A 21,263-nucleotide genomic window follows, 5' to 3' on the forward strand; every position below is an offset into this window, starting at 1 on the left:
ACTTATAGCTGATTGGCTGTTTAGCGACGTAAACAGGCGTCCATAGTTTTGCTCTTGGCTAGCTTTTGGGAAAAACGGGAGAAATGCTCTTTGTACAGGTATGAAATACTGTATTCTTCACAACTTAGGATAATAGCATTAGTTCTTGGATCAGCCAGATAGTGGTCTATATATTGCTGTGAGAAACCTGCTGAAGAACATATTCTGGAGAATAACCAGATAAGTAACTGCATACAACTGTTACTGTTTAAATTCCTTAACACTGTGGTTTTTAAGGGCGCTTTCTATTATTTTAATATTGTTGTATGCATACAAAAGCAGAGCATCTAGCGATCATGCTTTTCTATGTTTGCAGTCAGAATTACTTTAACAGGAGGGGGGTGTTGAGCGCATGGGGATGCTGTAGGCTGAAATAACATAGGTTTGGTCTAATGACTGTCTTATTTAATGGGGATGTGTATCCTGACTGTCTTATTTAATGGGGATGTGTATCCCTTTAGCTGAAATTACCAATTTTAACAGAGACGTAAGGAAATTTTAAGTCAAAATCAAGGATGGGTTTGAAAATCGGAGACAGATGAGATGTGTACTAGGTTCTTATCTGTACGCATAAACACTCCTGGAAGTGTGTGAAGAAACTTGTTGTGCACGTAAAGCTTGGGGATAGCCTAACTCATGTGCAGCGTGACTTATGCTTTCTCCAGTAGGTGCCAGCACTGCAGCAGACCAAATTCGCACCCTCTCCCCACACGCATTTAACACTCTCGTTAGCTGCTTCAAAACCTAGGATGTTTCATAGTTTCATAGTATAGTACTAGGCTATCTGCCCTGGGGCATTTGTAAGCCTAGCCATAGTGATGTGGCGTTTGCCACCCCATGAAATGGTACAAAAATGTACAGAATAAAATTAGAATACTGTGCCTCTGTCTAGTAGTGACACAGATGTGACCCCTGGGGTAAACTTACGATCTCCCATCCACTCATCAAGATTTCTCTTGAAGAGAGTCAGTGAGGGGCTCTGCCTAATACGAACTGGGATCTTGTTCCAAAGCATGGGAAGCCTCTGGGTTATGAATCTATCCCTCCAGCATGTCCTATTCATACTTGTGCCGAGGTTTAAGTCTTTGGCTCTCGTGGTCCTGATGGATTTGGATTTTTTGAGGTGAAACATGTCCATCCAGATCCTGATTGGACATGGCCTTGTACGTCAGGCAGAGATCACCTCTGAGCAGGCGGTATGCTACTGAATAGAGCTGAAGTTTCTTTAGTCTGGCAGAATAAGACATATGTTGGAGACCCTTGATCCTCTTGGTGAGGTACTTTTGTGGTCTCTCCAGCTGTTGCAAATGCCGGGTGAGGTACATACCAAATGGGGCATTGTACTCAATCATGGGTCTGATGAGGGAGGAGTATAGGGGTACAATGACATCCCTGGATCTGGATGTGAATCCCTTCATGATGAGGTGTGCAAGGTAGAATGTTTTTCTAACCACTTTGGCAACGTGGGTGTCAAATGAGAGGTCGCTGTCGACTTGGGTCCCTAGGTCTCTGATTACTTTTTCCGTACTCAGTGGGTTGCTGTCTATGTGATAATTTGTGGGTACTTTGTTTTTCCCAAAGGGATGACTATACATTTTTGGCATTTAGTTTAAGGCTGTGACACCGCACCAGTTGTCCGCTTCTGTGAGGCCTTTTGTAGGATGTGTGTGTCCACTGGTGTATCGACTATGGCGCCTAGTTTGCAGTCATCTGCGAACTTTGTCAGCCACAACCCTCCCATGTTTGCTTTAACATCTGAGAAATAAATGCCGAACAAGAGGGGTCCCAGGACAGATCCCTGTGGGACACCACTTGTGACTGGCTTTGAGTCTGACATTGCTCCAGCGATTTTAACTTTATGGGTTCTGTCCTTTAGTCAGTTTGCAACCCATCTAGTGACATAAGGGTTTACGTTTAAGCTGTTGAGCTTATCTATGATGCCTGAGTGGGGTATTGTGTCAAGGCCTTAGCCAAGTCCTGGTAGGCTGTATGGACTGCTTTGCCCTCATCAATGGCTCTAGTGACTGTTTCAAAAAAGTCAACCAGGTTCAAAAGGCAGGATCTGCCCTTTACAAAGCCGAACTGGGTGGGGTCAAGTGTCTGTAGGTCCCCTATGTCTCTGTTTATGAGTTCCATAATGATTCTTTCCATAGCTTTGCAGACCAGGCTGGTTAAGCTTATGGGGCGGTAGTTCCCAGGGTCTGTAGAGGTACCCCCTTTGTGGAGTGGGACCACTGTTGCTGTACGCCAGTGTTCAGGTACATATCCTGAAGTAAGGCTAAGGTTAAATAGCATTTTTATGTGTGGGTTTAACTCCTCTTGGAGTTCACGTAACACGCAACCCGGGATACCGTCAGGTCCCATTGATGCTGTGTTTTTAGCTTTGTTTAGGGCGGTTCTCACTTGGACATCTGAGATGACAGGAGATTACATTCAGCTGGGATAAGTATTTCTTCTTTTGGGGGTGAGGAGGGAGAAATTTGCACTGAACCTGTCAGCCAGAATGTTGGCAATATCTGTGGGTTCAGTGTATTTTTTGTTGTTGTGAACTAACTCTGAGCATATCTGAGGGTTTCCGCCCAGGTTTCTAACATAGCTGAAGAAGGCTTTGTGGTTATCTTTAGTGTCCTTAGCGATTTTTCTCTCAAAGTTGGCCTTGGATGTTTTTATGAGAGAACGTAGTTTTCTGCTAATGTTGATCAGAGATGTCTTCCCTTCATGGGATTTTGCTCTGACGTGCAGTAGCTTCCTTCTTTTGTTATACAATTTGTTAATGGCTGAGGTTCACCAGACAGGACAGGATGCTTGCCTTTGGTGGGGAGGGACTTGGATTTATTTGAGATTGCATGATCCATGCATTCTTGGAGATGTCCATAGAAAGCATTTGTGAAGGATTCGGCATTGTGGGATGTGGTATCCACTGGCACAGTGGGCTTAAAGGATACCATCTCAGTCTTAAGAAGAGTGAAGTCTGCTTTTGAGAAGTTTTTCACTGTGGTCTTTTGTGCTGGGGTGGAGGTGGGATATGTATATCCAGGGTGATTAGTTTGTGGTCAGATCTCACTAGTGAGGGGTATACTTCGTGTGGAGCATTTTGTCCCCATGTTTGTGATGATCAGGTCTAGTATATTATCTCCCCTAGTGGGAGAGGTGACTAGTTGTTCCAGTGCATTTGAATTTATGAAATCCAGGAACCTTTGGGCTAGGGTATTAGGGCTAGAATAATGTACCCAATCTATGTTTGGGTAGTTGAAGTCTCCCAGTATGATGGTATTTTGTGATACATTCATATCCTCCAATGTCTTCAGGAAGGCTGAGTGGGGTTCCTGAGATTGGGAGGGTGGTCTGTAACATGCTACCAGTTGTATAGCAGTTTTGCCTATGGTTAGTTGCACCTGTATGGTCTCTGATGCTTCATGTGTTGCTACTAACCTGGAGGTGTGGGTGTCCTTGATGAATATGGACACTCCCCCTCCCTTTGTGGTTCGGCCCGGGTTTTGGGGATGAAAAGCATGATACGAGGTATAGCCTGGTAGCGCTGGGGTGCTCTCAGGAGCCTTGAACCAGTTTTCAGTTACTGCACAGGCGTCGATGTTCTCCATGCTGAGGAGTGCATCGAGTGCCTGCATCTTGAGATTTAGACTTCTGGCTTTGAGCAGCATTACCCTTAGTTTTTTTCCATTTTTGTTTTCTAAGGAGGTGGGTTTGTCTTTTGAGCCTTGCCTAAAAAAGGCACTATGGGGGTGGCAAGAGCCTTAGCCAATGTCCGGAATCCCAGTGGCGACAGGTGTAAGCCATCCCTTGCGAAGCAGCGTGGCTTGTCCAACATGTCATCCCAGGCAGACATTGGATCCCCTTAGAATGACACCAGTACTTGAGCCAATTATTAAAGCTGATCATCTTGTCTTTGTATTGTAGTATCATTATTGGTGAGGGCAAGATGCTGCTCAGGGTCAGGGTCATACCAGCCTGGGCTACATAATCGGAGAGCTCCTCTATGTCTCTTTTCATGTAGTCCAGGGAGGTACGTCTCAGGTCATTCACGCCAGCATGGACAATGACGGAGTCATATTTGTACTTGCTTTGGAGTGACTTGAGTGCGTGTGTTATGTGGCGGATCCTAGCTCCCGATAGACAGCTCACAGTCACCCTCTCCTTGTTCAGCCTGGTCAGCGGGACATCAGTGTGTCTGACTATAGAGTCACCTATTACTAGTGTATCAGGCATGGTGTTTGGCCTTAAGGGCTGTGATTGGTTGACACACTGATTTATTGAAGTATGTGTTGCATGTGTGGTGGATTTTTGGATGTCTGCTTTGGGAGCCTCTGTTGTTTTGGTAAGTTTTTTATTAGAGCCTCCGAGTATGTCTTTGTGTTTTTATGTGTTTGGTTTGCAGTTGTGGTAGGTCTATATGGGACTGGGTTTGTTGTGTGTGTGGTTACCATCTCCTCCTGTCTGGTCATGCCAGCCCTGAGTTGAGAGAGTTCAGCCTCCAGTTTGGCTATATAGTTGCATCTCTCACATGTATTTGTGTTTGTTGGGAGGAGGGGAGGGTTGTCTGTGTACATGAGACAATTGTAGCATTGTCTCAAGATACCCAGATTGACCAGCTGAACTGGAGAGGACGCCAGTAATCTACCACTCGACATGCTAGAACAGTATAAGGGAGTGCTGTACCTTTAAGGGAAGTGGATATTCACAGGGGTGGTAGGTAGATGTAGTGCTTTACTTAGTACGAGAGTGCTTACTTAGTAGAGAAGTATTGAGAACAAGTGCTAGGCTTATAATATAGTGAGCAGTCTGATTATACTAAGAGTAGAGCTTCCTTAAGGGAAAATTTGAAGAGCAGACTTGGCGGAGCCAGAAGAAGTTTAACCTTTTTTAACCGGCACTGCGCTATGTGCACAACCGCGCAAAGCCGTGCAAATGCGGATTTTAAACAGGGAACTACAAAAGAGCTAGAAATGGTCCAAAACAACCAATTACTACAGCTTCTTGTGCTGAGGTCACTTCCTACAGGGACAGGTAGGCTGCTCAAGGCTCCCCACTCCCACTGGTGAGCAAAGAAACTTCCTTCTATCCAAGTAAGGTAATGGACAACACAGGAACTACACCACAGCCCAGAATACAGCAATGCCTGTAAACTGGTCTAAACTAGTCGAGGAGAGGCGGGAAAACAAGGATTATTTTTTTGTTTTTTGATAGAAACACACAGAAAATGCAGAAACAGTGATAAATCAGTTACACAGGCTAGCACACTTTAGTGGGCAACCTCAACAGTTAAATTAAATTAAATTAAACAAACAAACAAACAAACTTTCGATCAAATTCGACTAAATAACTGATCCCTGGATATCTAGGTCACAGTCAGGGCTTTCTCCCTATATAGCATGGAGCCAAGTGGGAGAGGGTGTTCTTAACTACCCATCTTCTTTTTTCTCACTGTCATTGCTAATGGTTTTGCAGAGTATGTAGGGTGGAAAACTGACTAGTGTGTGTTGGGGGGGGGTGATCTGAGGAGGTTGGAAAAGATTAGGAAGAGAGACTGGATAAGCAATTCACAAAGAAACGATGGAAGGATATATGTAGGTATCCCAAATGTGCAACAAACTCTAGAAGATTTAGGATTTTTCCTTGGAAATGTTTACATAGATATTTGTATACCCCAAGTAGACTCCAGAGAATTTTTCCTTGGGTATATAGCAAATGTTGGAGGTGTGATGGGGAAGAAATAGGTACTGGGAACAGTTTCTGGGAATGCGGTGGGTTGGCGGACTTTAATGATTTCCTGCAGGATGCACTGTCAGAAATGCTGAGTGGGTAGATTGGTGTGAGGAGGGAGATGATTTTTCTGAGCTATGATACAGAATCTGAATTGGCTAGACATGGTAAGGCCTTGCTGTGTCTAATTATGGTGGCTACCTTAAAAGCAATTACTAGAAAATGGAAATCAAAATCTAAACCAACTATATTAGAAGCAGTGAATATAGTAACAGAGATAAAACAACTGGAATTGAGATCTTTAAAAAAGGATAGGAGCAAACTACAAATAAAAAATGGGAATTGTGGGAACAATAAATATGGGGAGGAATGAGGTTTAAAAGAAGGCAGGACTTAAATGAGCTGTGTAATGTCTGCCTGAAAGTTATTGGCTAGATTACAAGTGATATATAATGTCTGCAACTGGAAGTGTGTCATTATGGTTTGTGATGTAAAATGCTTGCAACTAGAATTGTCTGTGTGGTTTGTTTTCATTTATATAAAGGTATGATTGCTTATGTCGTAAGTGATGGTTTAATAAAGCTGTTTCTTATTTTAAAAAAGTGGGCAGGAATTGAATAATTTATGTAATGTTGCTTAGGTTATATGAGATATAGTAATATATGGAAAGTATAATGCTTGCAAATTTTAATTTATTAATACCGTTGAATTACTTTTGTATATATGTAAATTTGCCTTTGTCACAATTGATAATTAAATAAAAGTGTTTTTAAAAAAATGTGAGCTTTACAGTTGTTGATGTTGGTGTGAAAGTGCACATCATAGTATATGTAGAGCACGTATGTTTTCCTACTTCTGCATAGGTGAATGTCTGGATTAAAACCCTTGGCTTGGTCTATTTAAATGGAAACAAGAAAGAGTGAGAATACCAACTATAATGAAAAGTTTTCCTGTAGCAATAAATGTTTCAGCTGGTCTTTCATACTGCAACAGAGGATACTGTGTTCTTCATGGCTAAAAATGAATGATTTCTGAAAGTGTGCAAGTAGTCCTCGCGTCTGGGGGAGGTGGAATAAAGGTAAAAGAACAGACACCTATCCATGTACGTAGAAACACAAGCAATAACATGCAACTTAACCTGAAATTGAGATTATCCATGCCAACTAGGGCATGTGTTTCCAGTTGTCTGTTTGGTACAAATGTTCCTATTAGGAGGGTTAAATTTCATTAATTGAAGATGTATATAGTTATTTGTGTTTTTATTAAGTTAATAGGTTATGTTTTTTTTTGAGTGGTTTTGTTGAAACAAAGTCTTGGTAAAATGTGACATAGGTTCTAATAATTATTTTTGTTCTCATTTGTATAATGGATTAACCTGCCAAACATTAATGGGTGCATGTACACAAAAGTTGGAATTAGACATTTAAAAAGCTGCCATATGTGATAGTTGGGAATAATGACTTCTTACCATGATGGTGAAACTTTCCATATTATCGTGGAATGCGAATGGTCTCATAGGTACAGACAAAATGGAAGAATAATTATATTAAGAAATGCAGAGTGCAGATAGGAATGTTACAGGAGACACAGTTGGAAAGAAGTGAGTGTGTGAGTTTGATAAAGGTTTTCAGGATGAATATTCAGCACAGGATCAGGGACAAAAGAAAAGAGGAATACTTGTATTAGTTGCCGGAGGAGCTCCAGTAGTGATAGGACAGGGTATATCAAAAGATAATGACAAATTTATACTAGTAAGATACTACTGGTAAGGGATGAGGATTACACTGGCATGTATCTATATTTCACCTAAAACTGCTATTTTATAACTTTAAAAATATTTGGGAGAAGTCAGCTTTCAGGAGGGAATATTACTTATAGGCGGAGACTGAAATGTGATTTGTAGCAATATCAGATGTATCTGGGTGTCTTAGAAGGGAAAATATAACAATAGGGTAGATTTCTGAAGACATTTATGAAAATATTTGGTATGGAATATGTGAATTCAGTAGTAGGAACATGGAAAATTTGATTGTTTCTCAAGGCACAATAACTGAGCTAGACTTGATATAAATTATATTTCACAGGACCATCTCCATTTTTAATTGAGAACTTTGATATACATCAAGTAACTATTTCAAATCATGCACCAGTAATTACTAAGATAAAAATGCAGGGGAATGAAGTGAAGCTGAGACACTGGCGCTTCCCCACCTACCTGTTAAAGAGGGGAATTTAAGGAATAGGTGAATTTATGTGGGAGTTATTAGGGAAGATAGAAAGTATTCCAGAAGTTATAGCTAGTGAGTGGGAAAATACGAATGTAGAGTTTAAGAATAGTGTAGAAATAAAAGAGAAAAGAGATGTGGTTAAGAGGTAAGAAGTATTTAAGGCTAAAGTATTACAAAACAAGTATAATCTCAGAGCAAGAGGAGGTGCATTTGCAGAGTGCTAAAGAGAAAACAGGGGTGTACCTGGACAATATGCATGAGTTTAGAAAGACTGCAGTTAAGCAACTGCTTTTTGTTAACTCCAGAGCAGAAACTTCTGTCAGAATAACTTGGGCAATAAATATAAAGGGTTGTTGCCAAATTTAAGGATCCTGTAACAAGAAAAATAACCAGAGATCCTGTAGAGGTATCGGAGACATTTAAGAAAGAGCATGAGAATTTGTATAAAGCTGAGCAAGAAAAAGCACAAGTAGGAATATTTATGGATGGCTTAAATATGCCAAGGTTTGAGGTAGCTGAGGCTGAACAACTAGCAGTTAAGAGGAGATGAGATAAAAATGATATATATCCAATCTGCAGGAAAGTCCCTGGAAACTGATGATGTTTTGTGGAAGTTAAGAAAGATATGTGAGGAATCAAAGTGGGAGGGTTCTTAAATTTGTCTGAACAGAAGAGCCAAGTAGAGGTGTCCTCTTTCCCCTTTATTTGCTTTACATTTAGATCCACTGGCAAAGGAAATAAATGACTCAAAGTCAAGGATAAAATCAGTACAGTGTTCAAGAAAAGTTGGAATTATTTGCAGATGATGTTATTTTGTATCCAATGGAACCAGAAAAAGACATCTCAGTGTTGTGGAATATTCTGACACACTTCAAGTATTTGGGGATATAAAATTAATGAAGATAAAACAAGGGCTATAAAGTATGTACCCAGACATAAAATAATTTGTCAATATCCATATTTATGAGGTTATAATAAAATGAAGTATTGAGGAGTATGGATTAAAAAGGATTCTATTGTGGCAGTTAAGGATATGTGGGAAGAGACTAAAAATATAATATAAAAACTAAGAAACCTTAAGCTCTTGCCTATGGACATGGATAGCAAGATACAAGTAGTAAAATGTTTTTTGTCCCTTTAGTTTTATACATGGGTCAGGTATATTTTTATCAACCAAGGAAAGGTTGTGGATAAGTAATAGAGAGTTTTGTCTGGGAGAGTTAGAAGGAAAGTCAAGTGGGTTAAGTGGGTCCTCCCAAAAGAACAAGGAGGTTTAGGATTTCCTGATTTGAAGGGATATTTCAGAGCTATACAGTTAAGACTCGTACACATAATACAAGCAGATGGCTACTATTTAAAGTGGAAAGGGATTCATACCTGCTCAAGTATACGTCATTACGAGTAATGTACCTCATCTGGGCTCATAAAAAGTTCATGTTGCAGGAAGTTCTACATTGAAAGGGTCTGTCACCCATCCAGTGTTATAAAGTTTCTCACTGATATCCAGAGTAAATAGAAATTAATCGTATTAATTCATCACAAGATCTTTTATGCAAGTAAAACCAGCACAATTTAACCATCATATACCCTTCCTAGTTTCAGATGTTAGTATGTTTTCCACATTTTTCCCATTTGTTCCACATTATGAGGGCTACTGTTTCTCATTTTGGAGAAGGAAGGTTGAGAGCTATAAAGGGATAATGAAGCAGGGGGAGTGTAATCCCTTAAGAATAACTACCATACAGAGTATTCTGTTCATAAAAGTAGCAGAAAGTCTGCTAAGAACTAAGACAGAATGGGATTGGAGACGGGAGATTATGCCGATTGAGTATGACTGTAATTAGGGTACAGGGAATAGACAAGAGGGTGCTGGAATTTACTGGAGGGAGCTGGCGAAGGAACCAAGATATTTTGAACAAATAGATAAGGAAAGGTAATAGAATGGGAAGATGCCATAAAGACATTTAGATTGCAGGCTAGTGATTGCCTTCACTGTCAGGGATTCATAGGATCATAAGAGGTTACTAAGCTAATGCCCCTGGGGCCCTTACAAGCCTAGCCAAATGTTTATCCCCAAAAAACAACCCTCAGTCAGTACTTGTCACCCCTGTCAATGAGGGACAGAGGTGGAACCCCTGAGACAAATGTGTTCTTTGCCTTGGATGGGGCCTTTAACACTTAATCTACAGAGATGTGAGGTGTGGGACAAGTATTAAGGATTTTTTGGGGGGGATGGGGTGATCCCCCATTAGTTAGCAGGTTGGCAAAGCCAACAGGATCAGTGTAAGTGATACCATTACTTACTAATTCAGAACAAGCTGGGGCTTTGCCATGGAGGTTCCTGATGTAACTGAAGAAGGACTTGTAGTTTCCCTTTGTTTCAGAGGCTAGTTTTAAATCTTAATTGGCTTTGGAGGTTTTCACTAGTGATCTAATTTGCTTGTTGAGGCTGAGGAGTGAGTTTTTCCAATTTGGAATGTGTTCCTTTTTACCCTAGGACAATAGTTTCTTCCTTTTGTTGTAAAGCCTGTTGATAGAGGATGTCCACCAGACAAAATTGTATTTCCTTGAGGAGCAGTTTATAGTTCTGTTGGGTATGGCTGAGTCCATGCAGTTGTATAGGTGCTTATATACTGCACCGGCGTACTGTTCAGCATAGTTGTCTGCATCCTCTGAGAAGGGGCAGTGGTGTGAAGCTACTAATACCCTCCCTTAGGAGGCTGTCAGTTTTTGAGAAGTTGTTTAGTCTGGTTATGGCTGGGGAGGGGCTAAGTGGGATAGAAACTTCAAGTGAGCCAAACCAATGATCTGATCTCACCGGGGAAGAACATACTGTGCGAGTAGTGCAGCGGTCAACCATGTTGGTGAGAACCAAGTCCAGAATGTTATCTCCCCTTGTGGGGAGTAAGATGAGCCGGTCTAATGCATTAGAACTGATGAAGTCAAGGAATCGTTGCTGAGTGCATTAGTGCAGGAATAGTTCACCCAGTCTATAGTGGGGTAGTTGAAGTCACTAAGGATCAGGGTGTTAGAGGGTATCTTGATGGAGTTGAATAGGTCCAGGTAGGAGGAGTGGGTGTCCTGAGTCATGGAGGGGGGTCTATAGCTGGCTATAACTTGGATAGTGTCTTGCCAACTGTCAGTTGCACTTGGAGTAATTCCAGTGCGTCATGCTGGAAATCCAGTCTGGAGGTGTACCTGTCCTTTAATGAAGGTAGAGACTGCACCACCCTTAGTCTTTCTGACCTCATTTTGAGGTCGGAAAGTGTGTAATGAGGTATAGCCTTGTAAGGCAGGGGGGCTGTCTGCAGCCCTGAACCAAGTTTCCTTGACCGCGCAGACATCAACCTCTTCTAGTGTGAGGAGAGCCTCCAGTGAGTGCATTTTCAGGTTAAGGCTCTTAACGTTAAGCAGCATGACCTTCAAGTTGCTTTCTGACAAATCTTTTAAGTTGGAAGATTTGTCTTGGCGACATAGCCTAAAAACGGCACAATAGGGGAGGCAAGAGCCTTGGCCAAGGTTGGGAACCCCAGGGGTGACAGGTGGAGGCCATCTCTGGCAAAGCATCAAGGCCTGTCAACTTCGTCATCCCAGGCAGACAGATATTGGATCCCCTTGGAAAGGCACCAGAAACTAAGCCAGATGTTGTTGAAGTCAATTATTTTTTGTTGGTATTGTGGTATCATTCTTTTTGAAGGTTGGTTATACCTGCCTGGGACACCTACTCTTGAGAGCTCAATAATTTCTCTCTTCATGTAGTCAGGGGGGTATGTCTCAAGCCATTCGCACCAACATGGACAATGACAGAGTTATACCTGTACCTGTTGTGGAGAGACTTAAGTGCTTGAGTGATGTAGAGGATTCTGGCACCTGACAGCTGACCATGACCTTCTCCTTGTTGAGCCTGGTGTAGGGGACATCAATGTGTCTCACTATTGAGTCGCCACTGACTAGTATGTTTGGTTTATTGTTATGCCTTATGGGGTGCGTTGGTTTATTGTTATGCCTTATGGGGTGCGTTGGTTTATTGTTATGCCTAATGGGCTGTGTTTGTGAGATACTGGTGTGTTGTCTATTGTGTGTGATGTGATTGATGTGTGTTTTTGGGGATCACCGTTTAGTTAAGTTTTTATTGAGGACCTCTGCATAGATTGGTGTGTTGTGCTTGGCTCTGTGATGTGGGTGGTGTGGTGTTTGTGCTGGCAATCTCCTCTTTGTCAGGAGTACTGACTGTGGCTCAAAAGAGCATGGATTCCAGCTTAATAATGTAGATGCATCTCTTGCAAGTAGAAGAATTATGTGCTGAGAGAAGAGGACTGTCTGTGAACATGAGACAGTTGCTACACTGTCTCAGTATGCCCACATCAACCAGGCTGCAGGAAAACTGATGGGAATTGTCCAGACATAGTGTTCTGAATACTTTGCAGACTTATGGAGAGCAGGATTTGATAAGGGTTTGTCCACAAGAGTGTAGACCACAAAAACCCTAAATGTAAAATAATTGGTCTGAAGCACAAGTGCTAAAACCAAAACTGAGATGCTTAGAACAGCAAACAGATTTAATCAGGCTACTAACAAGCAGTAATAAATGCAAAATAAGAGCACTCAAACACTTAAGAGCACACAGAACAGTAAAATAACGTAATAAAGTAGGTAGAGCACAGTTACAGTAAGAGCAGCTGAATAAAGTGTGTGTGTGTGTGTGTGTGTGTGTGTGTGCTTTTCATGCAACTAGAATTATGAAACCAGACAAGGGGGAGGGGTAGTTCTAATGAACTACAATGATTATAATGAGAATATATTATTTATTTTAGAAGGAAAAGCGTACTTAAAAGCTTCTCTAAATGAGTTAAATGTGTCGTATAACAAAATAAGAAATGCACTACAAGATCTTTTCATTGAAGGATCAATTACTATTGATACGCTTAATTACCTATCAGTTCCCTATCCCAGACCATCAAAATTGCACAAGGATCTCACACAACCACCTATGCGCCCCATAGTTGACTCTAAAGATTCTGTCACTCACCCCTTGGCAAAATATTTGGACAGCAAGTTAAAAGAACATGTACACAATGAAACACACATTTGTAAGGACTCCTGGAGTTTTTTAGAAGCAATTGATAAAATACCATTTAAAGATACCTATATGTTTATAACCATTGACATCAAGGATTTATACTCGGTAATACCCCACGATGCAGGGTTAGACTGGAAAGGTATAGCACACTTTGATGTTCTGGTTTATGTACACTTGATGGAAATGGTTCTCAAAAACAATTTTATACTTTTTAATAAGGAAATATATTTACAGCAAGAGGGAGTGGCCATGGGGTCAGCATGTTGTGGGCTATATGCCAACACTGTGGTAAAACAATGTGAGAAAAAATTCTTGTTCCCCTCAAAGTATTTTGGATATATTAAGTTTTATATCAGGTTTTTGGATGACATGTTTATTTTATGGGATGGACCTAACAAACTTGTTAATGAATTTATTGCATATATTGGAACCACCACTGATTTCTTAAAGTTTACACACACCAGTGATTTTAATATGATTTCTTTCTTTGACATCCTTTTACTCAAGGACTGTCATGATAAGTTTGTTTCAAAGATTTTTAGAAAAAATACTTATTCTAACTCTCTACTACATTATTCTAGCACCTACCCTACGAAACAAAAGAAGGCTATTCTTAAAGGCCAGTTCATGCGTGCAGCACGTATGGTGTTTTTAATGGATGGATTTCTGAATGAATGTGATACGCTGAAAGAAATGTTTCTAAGAAGAGGTTACCCTCACAGATTTATTATTAACATTATGATTGAGGTTGTCAACAAAAGGGAGAGAGGTTTTTACCTCCCATTACTTTCTGGTGATAGTACATCCATTACCTCACCTTCATACAACATTCATGACACTAGCATAGTGGAAGAATGTAGAGATTTTTAAAACCAGGTTATTCTATTGAAAGATTGGCCCATTCTTAAACATGAAAAGAATATTAGATCTGTGATAGGCTCACAACCTACTATTGTTTATAAAAAAGGAAAGAATTTAAAGAACATTTTTGAAGCTAGGAGCCAGCTCTTTCACCAAAAACCTGGTTCCATGAATGTGTGGTAGATGCAACTACTGTAAATTTGTAAAAGAAGGTAATATATTTTGTGTCAACAATGTGGAAATTAAGATCAGGCAGAAATACAACTGTTGTTCTGAGAAAGTAGTATAGTGTACTGTGTGCCCTGTCTGTTCGTGTTTTTATGTTGGCAAGACAAGAACCACATCTACGAACATTTATTTGATATTAAAAATACTAAAGATGCCAATGCATTAAGCAAGCATATAATGGAGAACAATCATAAATTTTAATTCTTCATTATAGACAGTTTCAACACTGCTGTTAGATGAGGAGCATGGTCACTATTGTTGGAAAAAAGAGAATTATATTGGCAGCTACACCTGAATGCAGGGAACTGGCCAGGCTTATTACTGTTTAATATATCATGTTACACACACAGATGTATTGTTATTTTACATGGTTTTAAATGTTTTTATTCTAGTTATTACATACCATCCGTCTTTTTATAAATTTGTAATTTCATTCTTTATATTTAATGTATTTAACTTGTATTTATACTGGTGTGGGAGTTTTGTGTTTTGCTGTTTGTTGCTATATGTAGGATTTCATTTTATCTTATTTTATTCATCTCATGAATATTTAGTGTAAAGTCATTTGTCTGCCCTAATTAACTTTGAATTATGTCACTTCCTGTTTGGTTTGTATGAAAGGAAGTATCTATGCTTTAATTGTTGTCTGATGAAGTCTACATTATCTAGACGAAAGCGCTTATACATTTTGTTCCTGGATTTATGTACTCTTTCAGTTAAATTTTGTGATCTATATCCATTTTTGGTGAGTGGGTCCAATCCAGCTGCTTCACTTGGTCTACTTTTGTTTTTATATATATATATATATATATATATATATATATATATATATATATATATATATATATGGAGAGGGAGGAAATAGAGCAAGAGACTACAGAGGTTGTCCTTCCCAAATGCTGTCTCTGTACACAGTAGATAGAGCTGATGAGATGGGACTGGTAGGAGTGTCTAAAGTTAAAGAAGCAAGCAGGTTGTCCTTCCCAAATGATCTCCCTGTACTCAGCTGAGTCATGAGATGGGTCCAAGAGGAGTGTCCGAACAGAAATTTACAGCAGGGGTGGGCAGTTCCAAAACCACCAAGTTTAAGACTAGAACAACACTAGGGAGGGAGGCTGGAAAGCAAACTGCAGAGAGAGAAGGACCACAATATTCCATTAATATTCAACAAAACAAATAAATAAAACACAGTACGGTTATGTAACTATTACTGAAACAATGCAAGTGCAAAAAAAGTATTTTATGTCCCGATGATTGCAGATTGGGCTCAGCCAGCCAAACAGCTCTGATATTGAACACAAATAAAAACACAGAAATGTGACTGTGCCACTATTATAAGACAATCAGTTAAAAAAAAAAAAGAAAAAGCTAGACTTTCCACTGTGTGATTGCTTAAACCTCTTGTTTTAGAGGTGATATGGGATATATGCAAATTACCCTTTAAGGACATCAGGTGTTTCAACTAAATGGCAATTCTGAATGTCAATGATTTTTTAAGTCTGTTTATGGACAAATTCGGGCCAGTAAAGCCAAAACCCACTAACTATGGACATGTATGTTTCTGTCTTATAATAGCATAAGTGGAATGCTTGGCTAACATTTGAAAAAACAGGGTTGTTGTACCCAACTGATATTCATAAATCTTAGGGTGACTGCAAAATATCCCAATTAGCAAACTAACGGTTAAAAAACAAAAAGAAAAATCTATCAAAGCTGGACTTGCTGTGTGATTTCTTAAACCTCCTGCATTAGAGGTGACATGGGGTATATGCAAATTACCCTTTTAAGGAGGGGTCCTAATGGAGAGGTGAAATTCAGCAAGCAAAGGAGAGTAGTAGTGCTGAAATTTAATTCATCCTCAAGTCTTGGTGAGCACCTTCGCGAGGTGGACCCTGTTTTTCACAAATTCTCGCCAAGGCGACACTGATATATAGACTGTGTTTATGTAGCATATATCATGGACAGAAGTAAGTCAAAAACAAAAAAAGATAACTGGGTGCACAAGACCCAGAATAAAAAAGTGCCCAATCCTGATAGACGCACTGGTGCCAGGGCTGGAAAAAATGACAGTGTAGAATCCTCAAATTACAGAGACATTCCTACAATGGGGCTAGGCCAGACCCAGGGGCAAGATGGCCCCCTGAAGTAGCAGTCCACAAAAATCACAAAAATTGACTGGCCAAAGAAGAGCCAAAAAGACGATAGAGTGGTCTATTGAGGATCAGAAAGAAATTATGTATTATTACTATTATGTAAAAAGTCCAGAATTTCCAGATATATACAACAATTAAGAGTGAAATTAGAAAAAAAAATACTTCCACAAGAAAAACTGTCAGAAGCTTCAAATAAAAAATTGCGTTCATTAATACAACAAAGTTTTGAAAAACAGTATAAAGAAACTTCGATCTATTTGGAAAAAGAAGGATCTGAGGAAGTGCGAAAATATAAACAGCAAAACCTAGAGATATTAGAAAAATATAAAAAAGAAATATGGACATGGGAAAGAAAGAGATTTGATATGGTGCAATATTTATTCAAAGGAAAAAGCCAAGTTAACTAATATAGAGAAGGCAGTCTCAAAGATAGTTGAAGAGAAATACAGGCAAAAAGCATCCAGATATGGAAAATTTTACAATAAAAAATTAATATCACAAAGATGTAATGCGGAAACGAAGATTAGTAAAGCAGAAGTTAAAGAAATAGAAGTTGAAGTTATGGAGTGCCTGCAAAGTGAAGGATTTAATGTAGAAGGTCTAAAACAGACTACATCACAGCATGATGGTGTGAGTCCCCAGAATAAGGAAAAGCAAGAAGATCAGGAGACACGTGAAGGAGAAATATGGACAGGGGAAAGGAAAAGAGATTTAATATGGTGTAATATTTATGCAAAGGAGAAAGCAAAACTAACCAATACAAAAAGAGCAGAGCCAAAGATATTTGAAGAGAAATACAGGCAAAGGAATCCGGATATGGGAAACTTTCCAATATATAAAATAAGAAGACTTAAGAGGAAAAGTAGAAAAAGATATTAGTAATGGAGAAGTCAAAGAAATAGAAAATGAGGTTATGGAGCAGCTGCAAAGAGAAAGATTCAGTGTAGTAAATCGAATGCAGAAAGCACCACAACAGGATAGAGGAATGGATATCCAAATTAAGGGGAAACCAGTGGAACAGGAAGCAATCGGTCAGGTGCCATATCAAGATATTTTGGAGCCTTCCACAGGAAACCAGTATAAACATTCACTTGAAGCTAGACAGCAAGGAAAGGAACAGGAAACTGTGGAAACTCTGATGCAGTCAATGTTGAGGGGTGATAGGCCAGTGAGTTCCCACATGACAGAGCAACAGATGACAAAGGATGAAATTGAAGAGAATGTGCCATAGGAAGATGCTATAGAACTTTCTATAGAATGCCTGCAGGAAACGGAAAATAAGGGATGTGCCCTCAGTTGCAGAAGGTCAATAAAACCCAGAAAGTAAGAAGTCTGCTAAAACAAACAAATGCAGTAATTAGGACTGTCCATAGAGATCCATGTGATATAACAGAAGTGAACAGGATATACATATACTACTGACGTCATTTAAAGGGTAATTTGCATGTATCCTATGTCGCCTCTAATGCAAGAGATTTAAAGAATTACACAGTGGAAAGTGTAGCTTTGTTAGATTTTTCTTTTTGTTTTTTAACCAATTATTTTTTCTGTGTGACCTTTTTATTCATTGTTTTAGTTTGCTAGTTGGGTTATTTTGCAGTCACCCTAAGATTTATGGATATCCGTTGGGTACGACAACCCTGTGTTTCCAAATGTTAGCCAAGCATTCCACTTAAACTGTGCTGATGATGCCTTAATAAGACAGCATGTCCACAGTTAGTTCATAGGTTCATAGATTAGTACTAAGCTAACTGCCCTTGCTAGCCATTTTAAGCCTAGCCAATTATCCTTTGTGAGACTCAAACCCTGCACCTTGTGTTTGTAAGGCAAACACCTTAACCATTAGGCCACCCTCCCAACAATGGGGTTTGGCTTTAGTGGGCTGAATTTGTCTATAAATTAGACTTAAAATGACGTTCAGAATCACCATTAAGCTGAAATGCCTGATGTCTTCAAAAGGATAATTTGCATATATCTCATGTCACCTCTAATACAAGAGGTTTAAGGAATCGCACAGTGAAAATTCTAGCTTTGCTAGATTTTTCTTTCTGTTTTTTAACTGATTGTGTTTTTTTTTTTTGTGTGTGACCATTTTATTCATTGTTTTAGTACATTACTATAAGACAAGGATAACACCTCCAGGCTATCAGCTAAACACAAAACTTCAAAGAAGTAAAAAAACCCTACTGAAACCAGATGGCTTACACTTCTAGTGCTGAATTAGCCCTGGCATACTAACTGCAGAGAGAGAAGAACCACAATATTCAATTAATATTCTATGAAACAAATAAAATGCAGCCCAAGGTTATAGACAAAGAGAAAGGGATAGGGGAATTCTGAATGAAAGACCTGCAGTGGTTGAGGTTTTAATTGAATCTTGAATAGAAGTTGCTGTTACAGAATTAGTAGGACATACAAAATATTGCACATTATACAATGACTGCCCATTAACATTCAAAAACATGCACGCTGATTGGTCAGCCCAACCAGAATCCCTGTTGTAAATCCAGCATGTACTGTACCAGTAGAAAAAATTCCAGTCACCTGGACTTTCTTCTGTTAATATATGCTACGGCTTTCCAGTTTTTTTGAGCTAACAGGTGGAGAAGTAAGAAATATGAAACCTAGACAGTTTAAAAATGGCAGAAATACAAGGAATATTGGATACGTTTTGTAAAACTAAAGAAATGTAGCTGATTTTCGTTGTATTTCTGTCCTGTCTCTCTTATACTTCCAAACTGTCTGGATTACAAACTTTTTGTAATAAATAAAGAAGCAATGGAGATCTTCCTTTCTCCGTTGCTTCCTTTCCAAAGCTCTGATGTACTGCATAAGTGTGGGAATGCAAGTCTTGTACACATGTGCAGTACATCAAAAAAGTCCCATGATATTGGAAAAGAAAAAGGCAAGAACACCACAAGAGCTGTTATACAAAGACATTATTTAAGAAAAGTAAGTAACTTTTTTTCTTTAAATAATGTCATGTTATAACAGCGATGACCTATGGCTGTGTGTGGATAATGCTAGATTTGCCCACAGTTAGCTTTGTTTGCCCTTGTGACCAAACCACACCAACCTTAGGTAATCTAGTATTAGTGACGCTTAGCCATGGGCTATTGCTATAATAGCTAGAAAAAAATCAAGAGATCATAAAAGATTAGGAAGAGAGATTAGATATGCAATTAACAAAGAAACAATAGAAGAACATATGTAAGGTTCCCAAATTTATATTATTTATAAACCAGGCAAAACTACCACTCCTACTCCCAACTCAGCCAATAATGGCATGGATATAGCCTCTGAATTTAACCACCATTTCACTGTCTCTATTCTAGCCGTATCTACCCAATTATCCAAAAATAACCATTCATATTCACCATCCAAACAACATTTCCCCCCCCTAACTCTCTCACCTGTTCCTATTTCATCAATTAAGAAACTCCTTCTGAACCGTAAACCTACCACCCTTGCAGGTGATAATTTACTTGCCAACTTCCTTAGAATGGCTGCTGAATCCATATCCTACCCTGTGTCCATCCTCATTAACCGCTCCATACAAGAATCCTATATCCCTCAACTGTGGAAGGTATCATACGTCATCCTTCTTCATAAAGGTGGAAATTCTTACAACTTCTCAAATTACCGTCCAATCGCCATTTTATCTCCCCTTTCTAAACTTCTAGAGAAATGCATTCACTTTCAAGTCATGAGGTTCCTGGACACACAAACTCCTGTCCACCACACAAAATTGCTTCCGGCCACATCACAGCACAACTACTGTTCTTTCCTTTACTAACATAGTTAACCAACACAGGAATAATAATTTCACATCTGCCATATTTCTGGATCTGTCCAAGGCATTCGATATGGTCTCACACACCGTACTACTCGATACTCTAGCCTTCCTATCCTTTGCCCCTTCTACTATTGCCTGGTTCAGGAATTATCTATCTGACTGGCAGCAGTCTGTCCAATGGCAAGGTATACTTTTCCCTCAACTTCCAACTTCCATAGGTGTACCACAAGGCTCAGTACTAGGCCCACTTTTCTCTTTTCTATTTTCACCAACAACTTGCATATCACAACCAAGCAGGCCTCACTTATACAGTATGGAGATGATTCCACTCTAATCTGCTCAGCCCCTTCCCTCCCCTCACTTCAACAACTCACCCAAGAATACTTTAGCTTTGTGGAAAAATGGATTACTGGCATCCAACTCATTCTGAACCCCAACAAGACTAAATTATTATTTACCCCCAACAAATCAAAAACTACTCCTCTTTCCTTTGCTGTCACTTCCAGAAGTGGTAACACCATTTCCCCTTCAACCCACACCAAACTCCGGGGCATCGAAATTGACAAAAACCTTCACTTCGATGTCCATATATCCCAAACTATCAAAAAGGTTCACAAAAAATGGGTACACTCTATAGGATCAACAACTTCCTCTCAGATCAAGCTAGAATCGCCCTAGTACAAACTCACCTATTGTCCACACTAATGTATGCAGCACCTATTCTTGCCCATATCAGAAAAACAGACCTGGATAAACTTGACTCATGCCATAATAAGATTGACAAGTTTGCTAACAACTCCTCCTTCAGAACACACCACTGTATAGCTCTTAGGGACCTACAGTGGTTAGAATTTCCACAACTTCTCAATTTCCACCAGCTAGTCATTACTTACAACATTCTAAAATATCCTGATAAAACCCCATCACTAGCGCAACTACTAACTCAATACACAGCAAATCGCCCGCTCCGCACTAATGACAAATCACTCATCAGTATCTCTAGAGCTAATAATACCACAGGAAAAGCACTATTCTCCCACACGGTCACTAAATACTAGAATACCCCCCCCCCCTCCAGCAAGCTCCTCTTCCGTACACTTCAAAAACACCCTGAAAGCACACCTGCTGAATACCTGGTTATGTCCATGTATTACATA

General features: G+C 39.5%; 1 protein-coding gene across 1 annotated transcript in view; it reads left to right on the forward strand.

Annotated features, from left to right (window-relative positions):
* Nucleotides 1-18: 18 nt before the first annotated feature.
* ZBTB49 (zinc finger and BTB domain containing 49) overlaps nt 19-21,263 on the forward strand; it is a 767,990-nt gene continuing 746,745 nt past the window's right edge. The window contains exon 1 of the mRNA XM_044062602.1: nt 19-98. The gene's annotated coding sequence lies outside the window, so the exon portion shown is untranslated. The remainder of the gene's footprint in view (nt 99-21,263) is intronic.

This window comes from Protopterus annectens, chromosome 2.part1, assembly GCF_019279795.1.
Source record: "Protopterus annectens isolate FY-2018-M chromosome 2.part1, PAN1.0, whole genome shotgun sequence".
NCBI lineage: Eukaryota > Metazoa > Chordata > Ceratodontiformes > Protopteridae > Protopterus > Protopterus annectens.